Raw genomic sequence first — 13,568 nt, 5'->3', positions numbered from 1 at the left:
GAAAACGATATGTCATATATAAAGTCAGGCAATTTGCAATATGTGGAAATCTTGATAAAATATAAAAATGACTTCTCTCAAATTAAAATATAGACAGGCTTGGAGAAAATCTGCAATCTGATTGGCTAAAATGCCGTTCAAAGCCTCTGGACCTCAAGGGATGCACGTTTTGGTTTTTGCTCTTGCACTACACAGCTGATTCAAATAATCATCAAGCTTTGAGTGTAGTGTTAGGGCAAAAACAAAATGTGCACCCCTTGGGGTCCCGAAACGCTGCATTAAAAAGTAAAGGCAAGTTGAGTGGGGACAAAAAATCATTAGCGCATGTAGGGCAAGAAACATCAAAGCTTTTATGAATAAGATGGAAGGTACATAGGAAATAGGCAAATAAGGGTGAAAAAAATCTGTAGGATTCCGTGCCCATCCACAATATTAGATGGCTGTGTCCTCCATGTTTGATAAGCCGGTGTGCTGAGGCAGATGTTGGTGCAGAGATGGAAGGTGCAACCTCCAATGCATTACCAATCTATAAATAGAGGCACAGAGGCAATATCCACCATCAGGATGCACTTCAAAGATTAGTTACAAACAGGATTGTGTGCAAGCACAGAGCACTGCAGTTCCCTCCTGCAGATTTAAACATATGGGTACTGGTGTTGATGTTGTTTAAGTCCCACTTATAAAAAGCTAATGCAAGGTATTCAGGAGATGCTAGTCAGTAATATTTTTGCTAAATCCAGTTGAATTCCCATCTTAGAAGTGTGTGTGTGTGTGTGTGTGTGTGTGTGTGTGTGTGTGTGTGTGTGTGTGTGTGTGTGTGTGTGTGTGTGTGTGTGTGTGTGTGTGTGTGTGTGTTGCTTAATGTTTGTGCTTCCAGTGCTTAATTTGTTAATTGGGAGGGGCTGGAACAAAAAGTGAGCCCAAGAGGTGGGGTGCCCTGGGAGGCTCTGAGGTACTGGAACCACCTTTACAATCACCTTTTATAATAAATCATTGCATGCATTATCATCGCTTTTGTGTACTGGCATAGAGCAGTAGAGTAGAGGCGCTTGCAGAAGTTGCACACATGGGGAAATTCTTTTTGTAACCTAGGTTCTGGGAAAAATGTGGCCTTTATAAACGCATTTCATGCAATTCTACATCATGCTAGATGACTGGAGACTTTAGCAGAATCTTTTTTTTAATACTTCACAAATGTTTTAAATTACAGGCTACTTTGACACTGAGATCAATAAGAACAACCTTGTCTTGAATTCATCAATAACCTAGGGCTAGGTGTGTGGAGACACACATATTGTATAATATGAGAAGGAAATGCTATTCCTAAAAAAGCTTTCCGTTTTCACTGACTCACCCAATGGTGTGGAGTTCACTCACCGCCAATGGCCGATACGCTTGTGCCAAAAGCTTATCTCTCTCTTGTTTTACTTTGCAAAACAATGTTGTTCGCTCAATAGGCCTATTTGGAAGTTGATAACTTGGTAGCCTACAGACAGATTAGTCTTTCCAACCTGTGTTTTCCTGCGATTGTACACTGAACAAAAATATAAATGCAACATGTAAAGTGTTGGTCCCATGAGCTGAAATAAAAGATCCCAGAAATGTTCCATACGCACAAAAAGCTTATTTCTCTCAAATGTTTTGTACAAATTTGTTTACATCCCTGTTAGTGAGAATTTCTCCTTTACCAAGATAATCCATCCACCTGACAGGTGTGGCATATCAAGAAGGTGATTAAACAGCATGATCATTACACAGGTGCACCTTGTGCTGGGCACAATGCAATGTCACTCTAAAATATCAATTTTTGTCAAACAACACAATGCCACAGATGTCTCAAGTTTTGAGGGAGCGTGCAATTGGCATGCTGACTGCACGAATGTCCACCAGAGCTGTTGCGAGAGATTTCTCTACCATAAGCTGCCTCCGTCATTTTAGAGAATTTGGCAGTACATCCAACCGGACTCAGTCATGTGAAATCCATAGATTAGGGCCTAATGTATTTATTTCAAGTGACTGATTTCCTTATATGAACAGTAACTCAGTAAATAAAATCTTAGAAATTGTTGCATGTTGCCTTTATTTTTATTCAGTACATTTGAAATATTGTGAAATACCTATTTTGGATGCATGCTGTTCACTGACAGATTTGCTGCATGTTCCCAACTGTAGGTATGCCTTGTGATTGGGATAGACACAATCCACAGCTAGGCAATTTTCTAAAATAAGCTATTGATTTCTTAAATACGCTGTTGATATGCTAAATTATAGGCCTACTTCTATTGTAGTATTCAGAATTATTTAATTTATTTCTGAACAGACAGCAGTAATTCTATAACTTGCGCAAATGTATTTCAATTTATCAGGGGTGCTGCAGCATTTATAAGGAAACAAATGATGAAGTGCAATGCTCGAGAGATGAGAGTTGCAGGCTCATGGCTATCAGAGCAGAGAAAGAGATCATAAATTGAATCTCATTCTAGTTCTGTGAGAGATACAGGTTTGCTTCTCTCTCTCACTACAGCAATAGCCACGCGTTGGTCTATATTCAGTAGGCTACAATGTTGTGCAAACCATTAACCCGGGCAGGCCATACACAAACCAATTATTGCAATATCAGTCACGTTTTCACATTAGATTTTTTAGGGGGAAGCCAGGAGAATTACAGAGTAGTCAACTTGAATTAACCCTGATTGCTTTATTAGAATTTTTACATTGCAATAATTAGTCGTGCCACGAGAGGTACCAGATCCTGGCAAATGGGTTCCAGCAAAACAGTCCAAAACTGAGAGGTGCCGGATTCTGTTCCAGCAGGATCTGGCTCAAATTTATATGTCAACATGGCTTATCTTTGGAGTAATTTGTTGTCATAGTCACCTCCTCGACGTCGTAGAAAACTTTTTCGATCGCGACGCAACGCAATTCATGAATAGAAATACTTTTTAAAAGTGTCTCGCACCTGGCGAGGTAATATCTTGACGTCTAATAGTGGATTTGGTCTGCCTGATTCTCTTGTGTCAGACAATGTGACAACCTTCACCTGTGACTTGTTTCAAGAATTCATGCAGAGAAACGGGATTCGCCATGTTCGCAGCTCTCCGTTTCTGCTGGCCTCGAATGGATTAGCGGAGTGGGCTGTGCAGACACTGAAAGAGGGGCTCAAGAACACTGTAACATATAAATAACTCCTTTAGAAGTGCACGTTAAACATGACTTTATCTCACAGGTCCTAGAAGTCTGAGGGCATACAAAGTTAGAATTTCCTTATGGTGCTACAAAAGGTACAAGATCTACATGGGAAGCATCCTGACCACATCAATTTAACCAATATCTTTGATAGATTTCTCGTTCATAGGTGAAGAAAAAAAAGAAGCAGAATTTAAAGAGGAGTCTGATGATAATGTGCCAGTGTTTATTGACAATAGACTTGATGCCATTACGGCTATCATTGAAAGTAAGTATATAGTTTACAGAAAACTATTTATTCTGTTTTTGTTGGGATTTTATTAAGTAACTTGCTTCTGTTCAAGCTTTAAACTTGTTTTTGAGCTTATTGGGGTATCCTCTCAAGCGAAAACGCTCAAGGAGAGAATTTGATTTTCTATCGTGTCCTTTCTCTGTGTCACAGATGTGATGCAGTCTATGAAATTGGCTTACTGGTAAACCTCTTTTTATGGGGAGATGGGGATAACTATCAGCTGTCAATATAGTATTTTTATCTGTAGGTTTTTTGTAGACTGTAGTACTTAGTGATTGTCCCTTTAACAAGTACATCTAAGAAATGTATAGAGTTGATGTTATTTTCCTTTGTGAAGGAAATTGATTGTACTCAAGAGTTAATGTAGTTTAGAAATTAATTTAATTTCGGAACCCGTCCAGCAGGCCCAAGCCACAATGCCCCCTTAGTTGGAATATTGTGCCCCCTCAGTTTTTTATCCCTAATCTGTTCCACAATCTGCCGTCATGACCCAACCGATTTGTTGTGTATGCTTCATTCATGCAACTCCCTTGCACGCATCATACGTACGTCATACACATTTTACCAGTTGAAAAAAATAACATTTTGATTGGCCTTCACAGTAGAAGGGCTGGGTCAATTTGTTAGTTAAGTACAATGAAATAAAAATTTCACCATGCTGCTGGATGGAATTTAGCTGTTAACAGTTAGGTAGGTAGCTGATAGCCTGATGGATATTAGAAAGTGGCTTCGCCAGGGCACAACGGCAGCATCGGATCAAAGTGGCGGGGAGGGGGAGAAGCCTGCCACAGAGGCCAAGACCGCTGAGCCGACGCTATTCACCAGCAGCCTGGTGACATAGGAGGTAACCAACCCGAGGAGGGGCCTGCAGCTGCCAAGACCGAACCTAGCAGCGGCACCGCCAGGATATTACAACAACCGACGCCTCCGTTAGTGCCTGACACCCTCGGTGATGAGGAGCCAGTGCAGGTTTGTCTGGGGAAATACCCAACACGCCAGTACTGTGGGAGAAAATGGGCATTTTGTAGCGTGTGGTTCAAAGGCAGAGAGTGGCTAAAATATTCCTGCAAGGCAGATGCAGCTTTCTGCTGTCCATGTCGAAAATTTAACATCGGCTTCAATGCTAATGCCAATAAGGCATTCACCCAAACTGGATATAATAACTGGTGACATGCCATTGATAGCAACAAGGGCCTGGGGAGGCACGCATCAAGCAAAGAACATTTGAAATGTATGGTTCTTTGGCCAGAAAGACAATCTAGGAATGCACAGGGAGCAGAGATTTCAACACTTGTGAATTCTGCACAGCTTGCAAGAAATCATATGTGTCATCGATTGTGTAATTTCTTGCTGTCAACAACCTTCCTCTCAGGGGAACTTTGGATGCAAGACGGGAGGGGGGCGGTGGACTATTCCTGGCTATGTTAGATTATACGCTCAGGAAAGACAAGGAACTTGCTAGTGCTTTTAGCACAATACCCTGCAATGCCACAAACACATCTCATGACATCCAGAACAAAATAATTGGACTCATGAGTGAGGTAGTCACAGAGGACATTGTGAAGGAAGTAGGTGATTCATGATACACACTTAAATGGTATGGGACTAAAGACCTAACCGGGTGCGAGAATGTTTCAATTGTACTCTGTAACGTGGGCAAAAACAACCGTGTTTGTGAGCAGCTACTGTTAATGGCAACGAGTAAAGAATGTGATGCTTTATCGCTGACTAACTTGGTCCTGTCAGAGCTAACACATTTTGGCCTTAGCACTGAGAAGATTCTCAGTCAATGTTATGATGGGGCCAGTGTGATGTCTGGTAAACATGGGGGAAAAGGTAGTGCAGGACAAGCTAAATCGGGAAGTGCCGTATGTGCATTGCTTTAACCACCAGCTGCATTTAGTCATAGTGCACGCTATGTCCTCTGAGTGTGCATTGGATTACTTTTTTAATGTATGTAATTCCCTTTACAAGTTTTTCAGGAAACCAACTGTGGCTGCGCAATATACGGGAGAGAAACTGAAACGGCTGCTTGAGCAGCGATGGACTGGTCATCTGGCCACGTTGAGTGTCATTATAAAATATAACAAGTTACTTCAGGCTGAAGCAACTGATCTGTACACTGGCATCCGAGGTGTCTGCAGTGCCCACAATTGCGTGGAAAAACTGCGACATGACAGTAAGTATGATGAGTTATGGGAGAAATACAAGCACACGGACACCCCCGCTCCAAGTAAACGGAAAAGAGTAGTGAGTAGTAATCTGAAAGAATATGTGGTTGAAACAACAATGGGCCAGCAAGAAGAGGATAATGAGAGGGAGACTGTTTTTCAGCAATCTGGATAGATGCTGTACTGGGAGAAATTTAACGAACGAAACAACCAACTTGTTGAGGCCCAGTGTGCCTTGCACCCAGATAATGAAACCTTTATGGGTGTGGAAAAGGTGAAACCACTGCTAGACTTAATTTCAGGGGACTTTGTGGAAGCTGAGTTTACTGTTGCACGCCAGTTTCTTCAGACTTCTTTCTTCAGAAGGAAAATGGACAAAGGCAGAGCATTGTGGATAGATACTCCGGGCCTCTAACAGCAATGCCTACTGTGATGATGGCATTGAAGCTGGGATTAACATTGGAGCATCCACGGCAACTTGCGAGAACTATTTTTCAACATTGAAAAACTTATTCAGTGAGCACAGACGAAGCATGTTGCACAGGAGGAAACACAGCTGATTCAACTGGCATTTGAGAGGGATCTTGCAAGCAAATTATGTGGGGAGTGGAACGAGAGACTGCTGAGGAGGTTCAACACAGCATCAAGGCGCCTGCAACTCTTTTGAATCTTGGTAACAACAGGCAGCCTGGCTTTGCTTGTATTATTACAGTGTGCAGTGTGATGGCGATTGCATCGTCTGTGGACCTGTTGTGGCGGTATGCAAACTGAAGTGGGTCTAGGGTGGCCGGTAAGGTGGAGGTGATATGATCCTTGACTAGTCTCTCAAAGCACTACATGATGAGTGCTTTGGGGCGGTAGTCATTTAGTTCAGTTATCGTTGCCTTCTTTGGTACAGGAACAATGGTGGCCATCTTGAAGCATGTGGGGACAGCAGACTGGGATAGGGAGCGATTGAATATGTCCGTAACACACCAGCCAGCTGGTCTGCCAATTGCTCTGAGGACTTGGCTAGGGATGCCGTCTTTGCCAGCAGCCTTGCGAGGGTTAACACAATTAAATGTTTTACTCACGTTGGCTGCAGTGAAGGAGAGCCCGCAGGTTTTGGTAGCCGACCGTGTCAGTGGCACTGTATTGTCCTCAAAGCGAGCAAAAAAGTTGTTTAGTTTGTCTGGGAGCAAGACATCGTGGTCCACGACGGGGCTGGTTTTCTTTTTGTAGTCCATGATTGACTGTAGACCCTGCCACATACCTCTCGTGTCTGAGCTGTTGAATTGCAACTCTACTTTGTCTCTATACTGACGCTTAGCTTGTTTGATTGCCTTGCGGAGGGAATAGCTACACTGTTTGTATTCGGTCATGTTTCCGGTCGCCTTGCCCTGATTAAAAGCAGTGGTTTGCGCTTTCAGTTTTGCACGAATGCTGCCATCAATCCACGGTTTCTGGTTGGGGAAGGTTTTAATTGTCACTGTGGGTACAACATCACCGATGCACTTACTAATAAACTAGCTCACCGAATCAGCGTATTCATCAATGTTATTGTCCGACGCTATGCGGAACATATCCCAGTCCACGTGATTGAAGCAATCTTGAAGCGTGGAATCCGATTGGTCGGACCAGCGTTGAACAGACCTGAGCATGGGCGTTTCCTGTTTTAGTTTCTGTCTATAGGCTGGGAGCAACAAAATTAAGTCGTGGTCAGATTTTCCGAAAGGAGGGCGGGGGAGGGCTTTGTATGCGTCACGGAAGTTAGAGTAACAATGATCCAGGGTTTTGCCAGCCCGGGTCGCGCGTTCGATATGCTGATAAAATTTAGGGAGCCTTGTTTTCAGATTAGCCTTGTTAAAATCCCCAGCTACAATAAATGCAGTCTCAGGATATGTGGTTTCCTGTTTACATAGAGTCCAATGAAGTTCTTTCAGGGCCGTCGATGTGTCTGCTTGGGGGGGATATACACGACTGTGATTATAATCGAAGAGAATTCTCTTGGTAGATAATGCGGTCGGCATTTGATTGTAAGGAATTCTAGGTCTTTTGAACAAAAGGACTTGAGTTCCTGTATGTTGTTATGATCACACCACGTCTCGTTAATCATAAATTTATTCGGATCCTCATTAGATGTTGCCGAAGCAGAAGCTATTCTTCCTGGGGTCCACAAAAAAACACAAAACATGACAAGTACTGTAACAAAACATTGATAGACAAGGACAGAGTCCTAGAGGACTGTCCACATATTTCAAGTCTGCGTTGAAGCAATGACTTATCAATGACCCAAGACGGGCTCAGTTAATCCCTACCATTGTGACAATGAGTCTTCATAATGCTGCATCACATGTACATTATCCTAGGGGCGTTGGCAGACACAATGTAAGTAACTTAATTTATGTCCCACTAATTGACCTGAATACCTCTGTTGATCCTACAGCTATTGTATACAGTAATCATGAGCCTATGAACCAGAGTTACACTGTTAACACTAGGTGTGCCCTAGTAGGAAGACCACTTTGTGCAGCTCACCCTGCACTATCAGCTCCAATATAAATAACATGAGCAAGTCTACTTCTGATAAGCTTCCCAGTAATTCATTAAAAATAATCAAGCAACCCAGAAAAGTGCTAAAAATATTTCATATTAACATATGCAGCCTGAGAAGGTCCATGAAGTTAATAACTGCTTGTAACAGATGATATTCATATTCTGACTACCGAAAAGACAGAAATTCCAACGGGGCGGTGTTGCGGTCTATATAAAGAACCACATTCACCTAAATCCAATTATTGCTATAGACCACCAAGTGCTAACAGTCAGTATCTGGATAATATGTGTGAAATGCTTGATAATGTATATGATATCAACAGATAAGTATATTTTCTGGGTGATTTAAATATCGACTTCCTCTCATCAAGCTGCCCTATCAAGAAAAAACTTCAAAGTGTAATCAGTGCCTGCAAACTGTTTCAGGTTGTTAGTCAACCTACTAGGGTATTTACAAACAGCACAGGAATGAAATCATCAATATGCATTGATCACATCTTTGCTAATGCTGCAGACATTTCCTTTAAAGCAGTATCCAAATCCATAGGATATAGTGATCACAATATAATAGCCATATCTAGGAAAACCAAAGTTTCAAAGACTGGGCCTAATATAGTGTATAAGAGGTCATACAATAAGTGTTGTAGTGATTCATATGCTCGGAAGCCAGGGTAGCATCCAAAAAACTCTCATCGGCTCCAGAGTCAATGAGGACCCGGAGAGATTTAGACTGGCTACCCCACAACAGAAAGGCAGGAACAGGGGTGCGAGCAAGGGAAGCAGGAAAGTTCTCCATATGGCCCACCAGAATTCTCGCTCCTACCAGTGAGCCTGATCTCTTTTAAGGACAAGAGGACACAAAATGACCAAGAGTCCTTCAATACAGACGCCTCTACGTGTTGATCCTGTATTGCCGTTCCGCTGGCGATAACCCAGCTCTACCTATTTGCATATGCTCGGGAAGCGGCGACTCAGCGAATCTCGGGGCAGGTTGGGAAGCCTCGGGTTCTCTCAGCAACGGGATGGTCGGGGACTTCTGGGATGACTCAGAGGTACCGTGGAATCCCATGGGAACGAATTTGAATTTCCTCTCCCTCCGTTGTTCCCATAGTCGCCCATCGATGCGGATGGTCAAAGCGATGTGGGAATCGAGATCCATAGGTAACTCCCGAGCAGCAAGCTCGTCCTTGACCTCCTCCGAGACGTCATGCAGGAACATATTGAACAGTGCTTCCTGGTTTCAAGCGCTCTCTGCTGCCAACGTGCGGAAATCCACTGCATGGTCAGCCACACTACAGGAGTCCTGCCAAAGCTTCCGGGCAGCTTCTCTCCTGGAGAACGGGGCGGAAAAAAACTTCTTCACCTCTTCCACGAACCCCTCCAGACTAACGCATATGGCCGGCTGCTGTTCCCATACAGCAGTAGCCCAGGTGAGAGCCCTCCTGGACATCAACGTGATGAGATAGGCTACCTTGGAGCGATCCGAGAGAAGGAGGAGGGCTGAAGCACGAAAATGAGGTCATATTGAGCTAGAAATGCCCGACAGGTGCTCGACTCTCAATTGAAGCGTTGGTGGGGGGGTACACGGGGCTCCCGAGAAGGTGGAGTGGCCGATGAGACGGCGCTGCTAGCAGCTGAGGAGCTGTGGGGCTACCACCGTGGTAGGCTGCCTCCCAGACAACCACAGAATTGCTCTAGCAAACTGTTCAATGGCCGGTCATGGCGTTCAGCCAACGTTTAGACCACCTCTATAAGGCCACGAAGCAGTTCCTCGTGCCTCCCGATGGCGGCTCCTTGGGAGGAGATGGCGTCGCGCAGCTGGCCCGGGTCTGCTGGGTCAGTCATGGCCAGTTCGTACTATCAGGAATCAAGGTGAGACCCAAGTGCAGACCGTGTGCAGTAACAATGTTTAATGTAACACCAGGGGCAGGCCAACGGCAGGTCAAGGCAGGCATGCTCAGGGTCAGGGTAATTCAGTAATCCAGAGATGGGACAAAGGTACAGGACGGCAGGCAGGCTCAGGTTCTGGGACGGGCAGGGTAGTCAGGCAGGAGGGTACAAGGTCAGGACAGGCAAGGGTCAAAAACCAGGAGGACGAGAAAAAAAGAGGCAGGGAAAAAGAAAGGAGCTGACAGGACAAATGCTGGTAAGCTTGACAAACAAGATGCACTGGCAACAGACAGACAGAAAACACAGGTATAAATACCCAGGTGGTAATGGGGAAGATGGGCAACACCTGGAGGGGGGTGGAGACAAGCACAAAGACAGGTGAAACAGATCAAGGCATGACACCATTAAGAAAATGACTGTAAAAACTGTTAATCCCCTTGGATTGATGAGGAATTGAAAAATTGTATGGTTGAGAGGGATGAGGAAAAAGGTATGGCAAATAAGTATGGCAGCCCAACTGATTGGCAAACGTACTGCAAATTAAGAAATCACATGACTAAGCTAAATAAAAAGTAACTACACTATGAAACAAAGATAAATTATATAAAGAATGATAGTAAAAAGCTTTGGAGCACCTTAAATTGTCACGTCAAAGTAACAAAAGTTTATTACTAGAACAGAAGCAGGCAAAACAAAATCACAAAATCCAGTGTGAAGTGACAAGGTACAGAACGGCAGGCAGGCTCAGGGTCAGGGGAGGCAGAATGGTCAAAACCGGGAAAAATAGGAACTAGAAACAGACACGAGCAATGGAAAACGCTGGTAGGCTTGATGAACAAAACGAACTGGCAACAGTCAAACAGAGAACACAGGTATAAATACACTGGGGATAATGGGGAAGATGGTCGACACCTGGAGGGGGGTGAAGACAAGCACAAAGACAGGTGAAACAGATCAGGGTGTGACATAAATGACATTTTGGGGGGAAAAGCCTACTCGGCTCCATCATTCATTGAATCAGATGGCTCATTTATCACAAAACCCACTGATATTGCCAACTACTTTAATTACCTTTTCATTGGCAAGATAAGCAAACTTAGGGATGACATGCCAGCAACAAACAGTGACACTATACATCCAAGTATATCTGACCAAATTATGAAAGACAATAATTGTACTTTTGAATTCCTTAAAGTCAGTGTGGAAGAGGTGAAAAAAGTATTGTTGTCTATCAACAATGACAAGCCAGCAGAGTCTGAAAATCTAGATGGAAAATTACTGAGGATAATAAGAGACAATATTGCCACTCCTATTTGCCACATCTTCAATTTAAGCCCACTAGAAAGTGTGTGCACTCAGGTCATTCCACTACTCAATAATAGTAAAGCCCCCTTTACTGGCCCAAATAAGCGACACAATACTATTTCACAGTAAACAAATTGACAACAGACTTTCAGCACGCATATAGGGAAGGACACTTACACAAATGACTGATGATTGGCTGAGAGAAATGTATGATAATGATTGTGGGGGCTGATAATGATTGTGGGGGCTGTTGTTAGACTTCAGTGCAGTTTTTGACATTATCGATCATAGTCTGCTGCTAGAAAAACGTATGTGTTCTGGCTATACACCCCCTGCTATAATGTGGATAAAGAGTTACTTGTCTAACAGCACACAGAGGGTGTTCTTTAATGGAAGCCTCTCAAATTTAATCCAGGTAGAATCAGGAATTCCCCAGGGTAGCTGTTTAGGCAAAAACCCACCGTCGCTGGACCAGTCAGGACTGGCAAAAAGTGCTCTTCACTGACGAGTCCCGGTTTTGTCACACCAGGGGTGATGGTCGGATTCGCGTTTATCGTCGAAGGAATGAGTGTTACACCGAGGCCTGACCTCTGGAGTGGGATTGATTTGGAGGTGGAGGGTCCGTCATGGTCTGGGGCGGTGTGTCACATCATCATCGGACTGAGCTTGTTGTCATTGCAGGCAATCTCAACGCTGTGCATTACAGGGAAGACATCCTCCTCCCTCATGTGGTACCCTTCCTGCATGCTCATCCTGACATGACCCTCCAGCATGACAATGCCACCAGCCATACTGCTCGTTCTGTGCATGATTTCCTGCAAGACAAGAATGTTAGTGTTCTGCCATGGCCAGCGAAGAGCCCGGATCTCAATCCCATTGAGCACGTCTGGGACCTGTTGTATCGGCGGGTGAGGGCTAGGGCCATTCCCCCAGAAATGTCCGGGAACTTGCAGGTCTCTTGGTGGAAGAGTGGGGTAACATCTCACAGCAAGAACTGGCAAATCTGGTGCAGTCCATGAGGAGGAGATAAACTGCAGTACTTAATGCAGCTGGTGGCCACACCAGATACTGGCTGTTACTTTTGATTTAGACCCCCCCCCCCCCCCCCTTTTGTTCAGGGACACATTATTCCATTTCTGTTAGTCACATGTCTGTGGAACTTGTTCAGTTTATGTCTCAGTTGTTGAAACTTATGTTCATACATATATTTACACATGTTAAGTTTGCTGAAAATAAACGCAGTTGACAGTGAGAGGACGTTTCTTTTTTTGCTGAGTTTACATCTTGTAATGAATAATGTGGAAATTGAGCAAGTTGAGGTGACTAAACTGCTTGGAGTAACCCTGGATTGTAAACTGTCATGGTCAAAACATATTGATACAACAGTAGCTAAGATGGGGAGAAGTATGTCCATAAAAAGGTGCTGCTCTGCCTTCTTAACAACACTATCAACAAGGCTGGTCCTACAGGCCCTGGTTTTGTCGCACCTATACTACTGTTCAGTAGTGTGGTCAGGTGCCACAAAGAGGGACTTAGGACAATTGCAGTTGGCTCAGAACAGGGCAGCATGGCTGGCCCTTAAAAGTGCATGGAGAGCTAACGTTGATGACATGCATGTCAATCTCTCATGTCTCAAAGTGGAGGAGAGATTGACTTCATCATTACTTGTTTTTGTAAGAGGTGTTGACAAGCTGAATGTACCAATCTGTCTGATTAAAATACTAGCACACAGCTCGGACACCCATGCATACCCCACAAGACATGACACCGGAGGTCTCTTCACAGTCCCCAAGTCCAGAACAGACTATGGGAGGCGCACAGTACTACATAGAGCCATGACTACATGGAACTCTATTCCACATCAGGTAACTGATGCAAGCAGTAGATTCAGATTTAAAAAGCAGGTAAAGATACACCTTATGGAACAGAGGGGACTCTGAAGAGACATGCAAAAGTACAGAAACATGCATGCTCACAAATTGTGATATTGTTGTATGGTGGTATTGAACATTTTGTGTTGTGGATATGTGGTGGTGTAGGGATGTTATATGATGTATTGTTTTATCTTTAGCTCATTCAGTACAAACATAGTTCACTGTTTTATCTTTTGTTTTATATGGAATGTGGGTGCTTTGGTGTGTTTGGACCCTAGGAAGAGTAGCTACTGTCTTGGGGATCTAATGGGGAAT

The 13,568-nt window shown here is 43.8% G+C and overlaps 1 protein-coding gene across 1 annotated transcript in view; it reads left to right on the top strand.

Moving 5' to 3' along the window:
* The window catches only part of LOC120049308 (sodium/potassium/calcium exchanger 2-like), a 151,859-nt gene that overhangs the window by 35,218 nt on the left and 103,073 nt on the right, over nucleotides 1-13,568 (top strand). The window lies entirely within an intron of this gene.

Source organism: Salvelinus namaycush, chromosome 6 (genome assembly GCF_016432855.1).
Source record: "Salvelinus namaycush isolate Seneca chromosome 6, SaNama_1.0, whole genome shotgun sequence".
In the NCBI taxonomy this organism is placed as follows: Eukaryota; Metazoa; Chordata; class Actinopteri; order Salmoniformes; family Salmonidae; genus Salvelinus; species Salvelinus namaycush.
The sequence above is the reverse complement of the archived record's forward strand: the minus strand, read 5'-3'. Positions and strand labels throughout refer to the sequence as shown.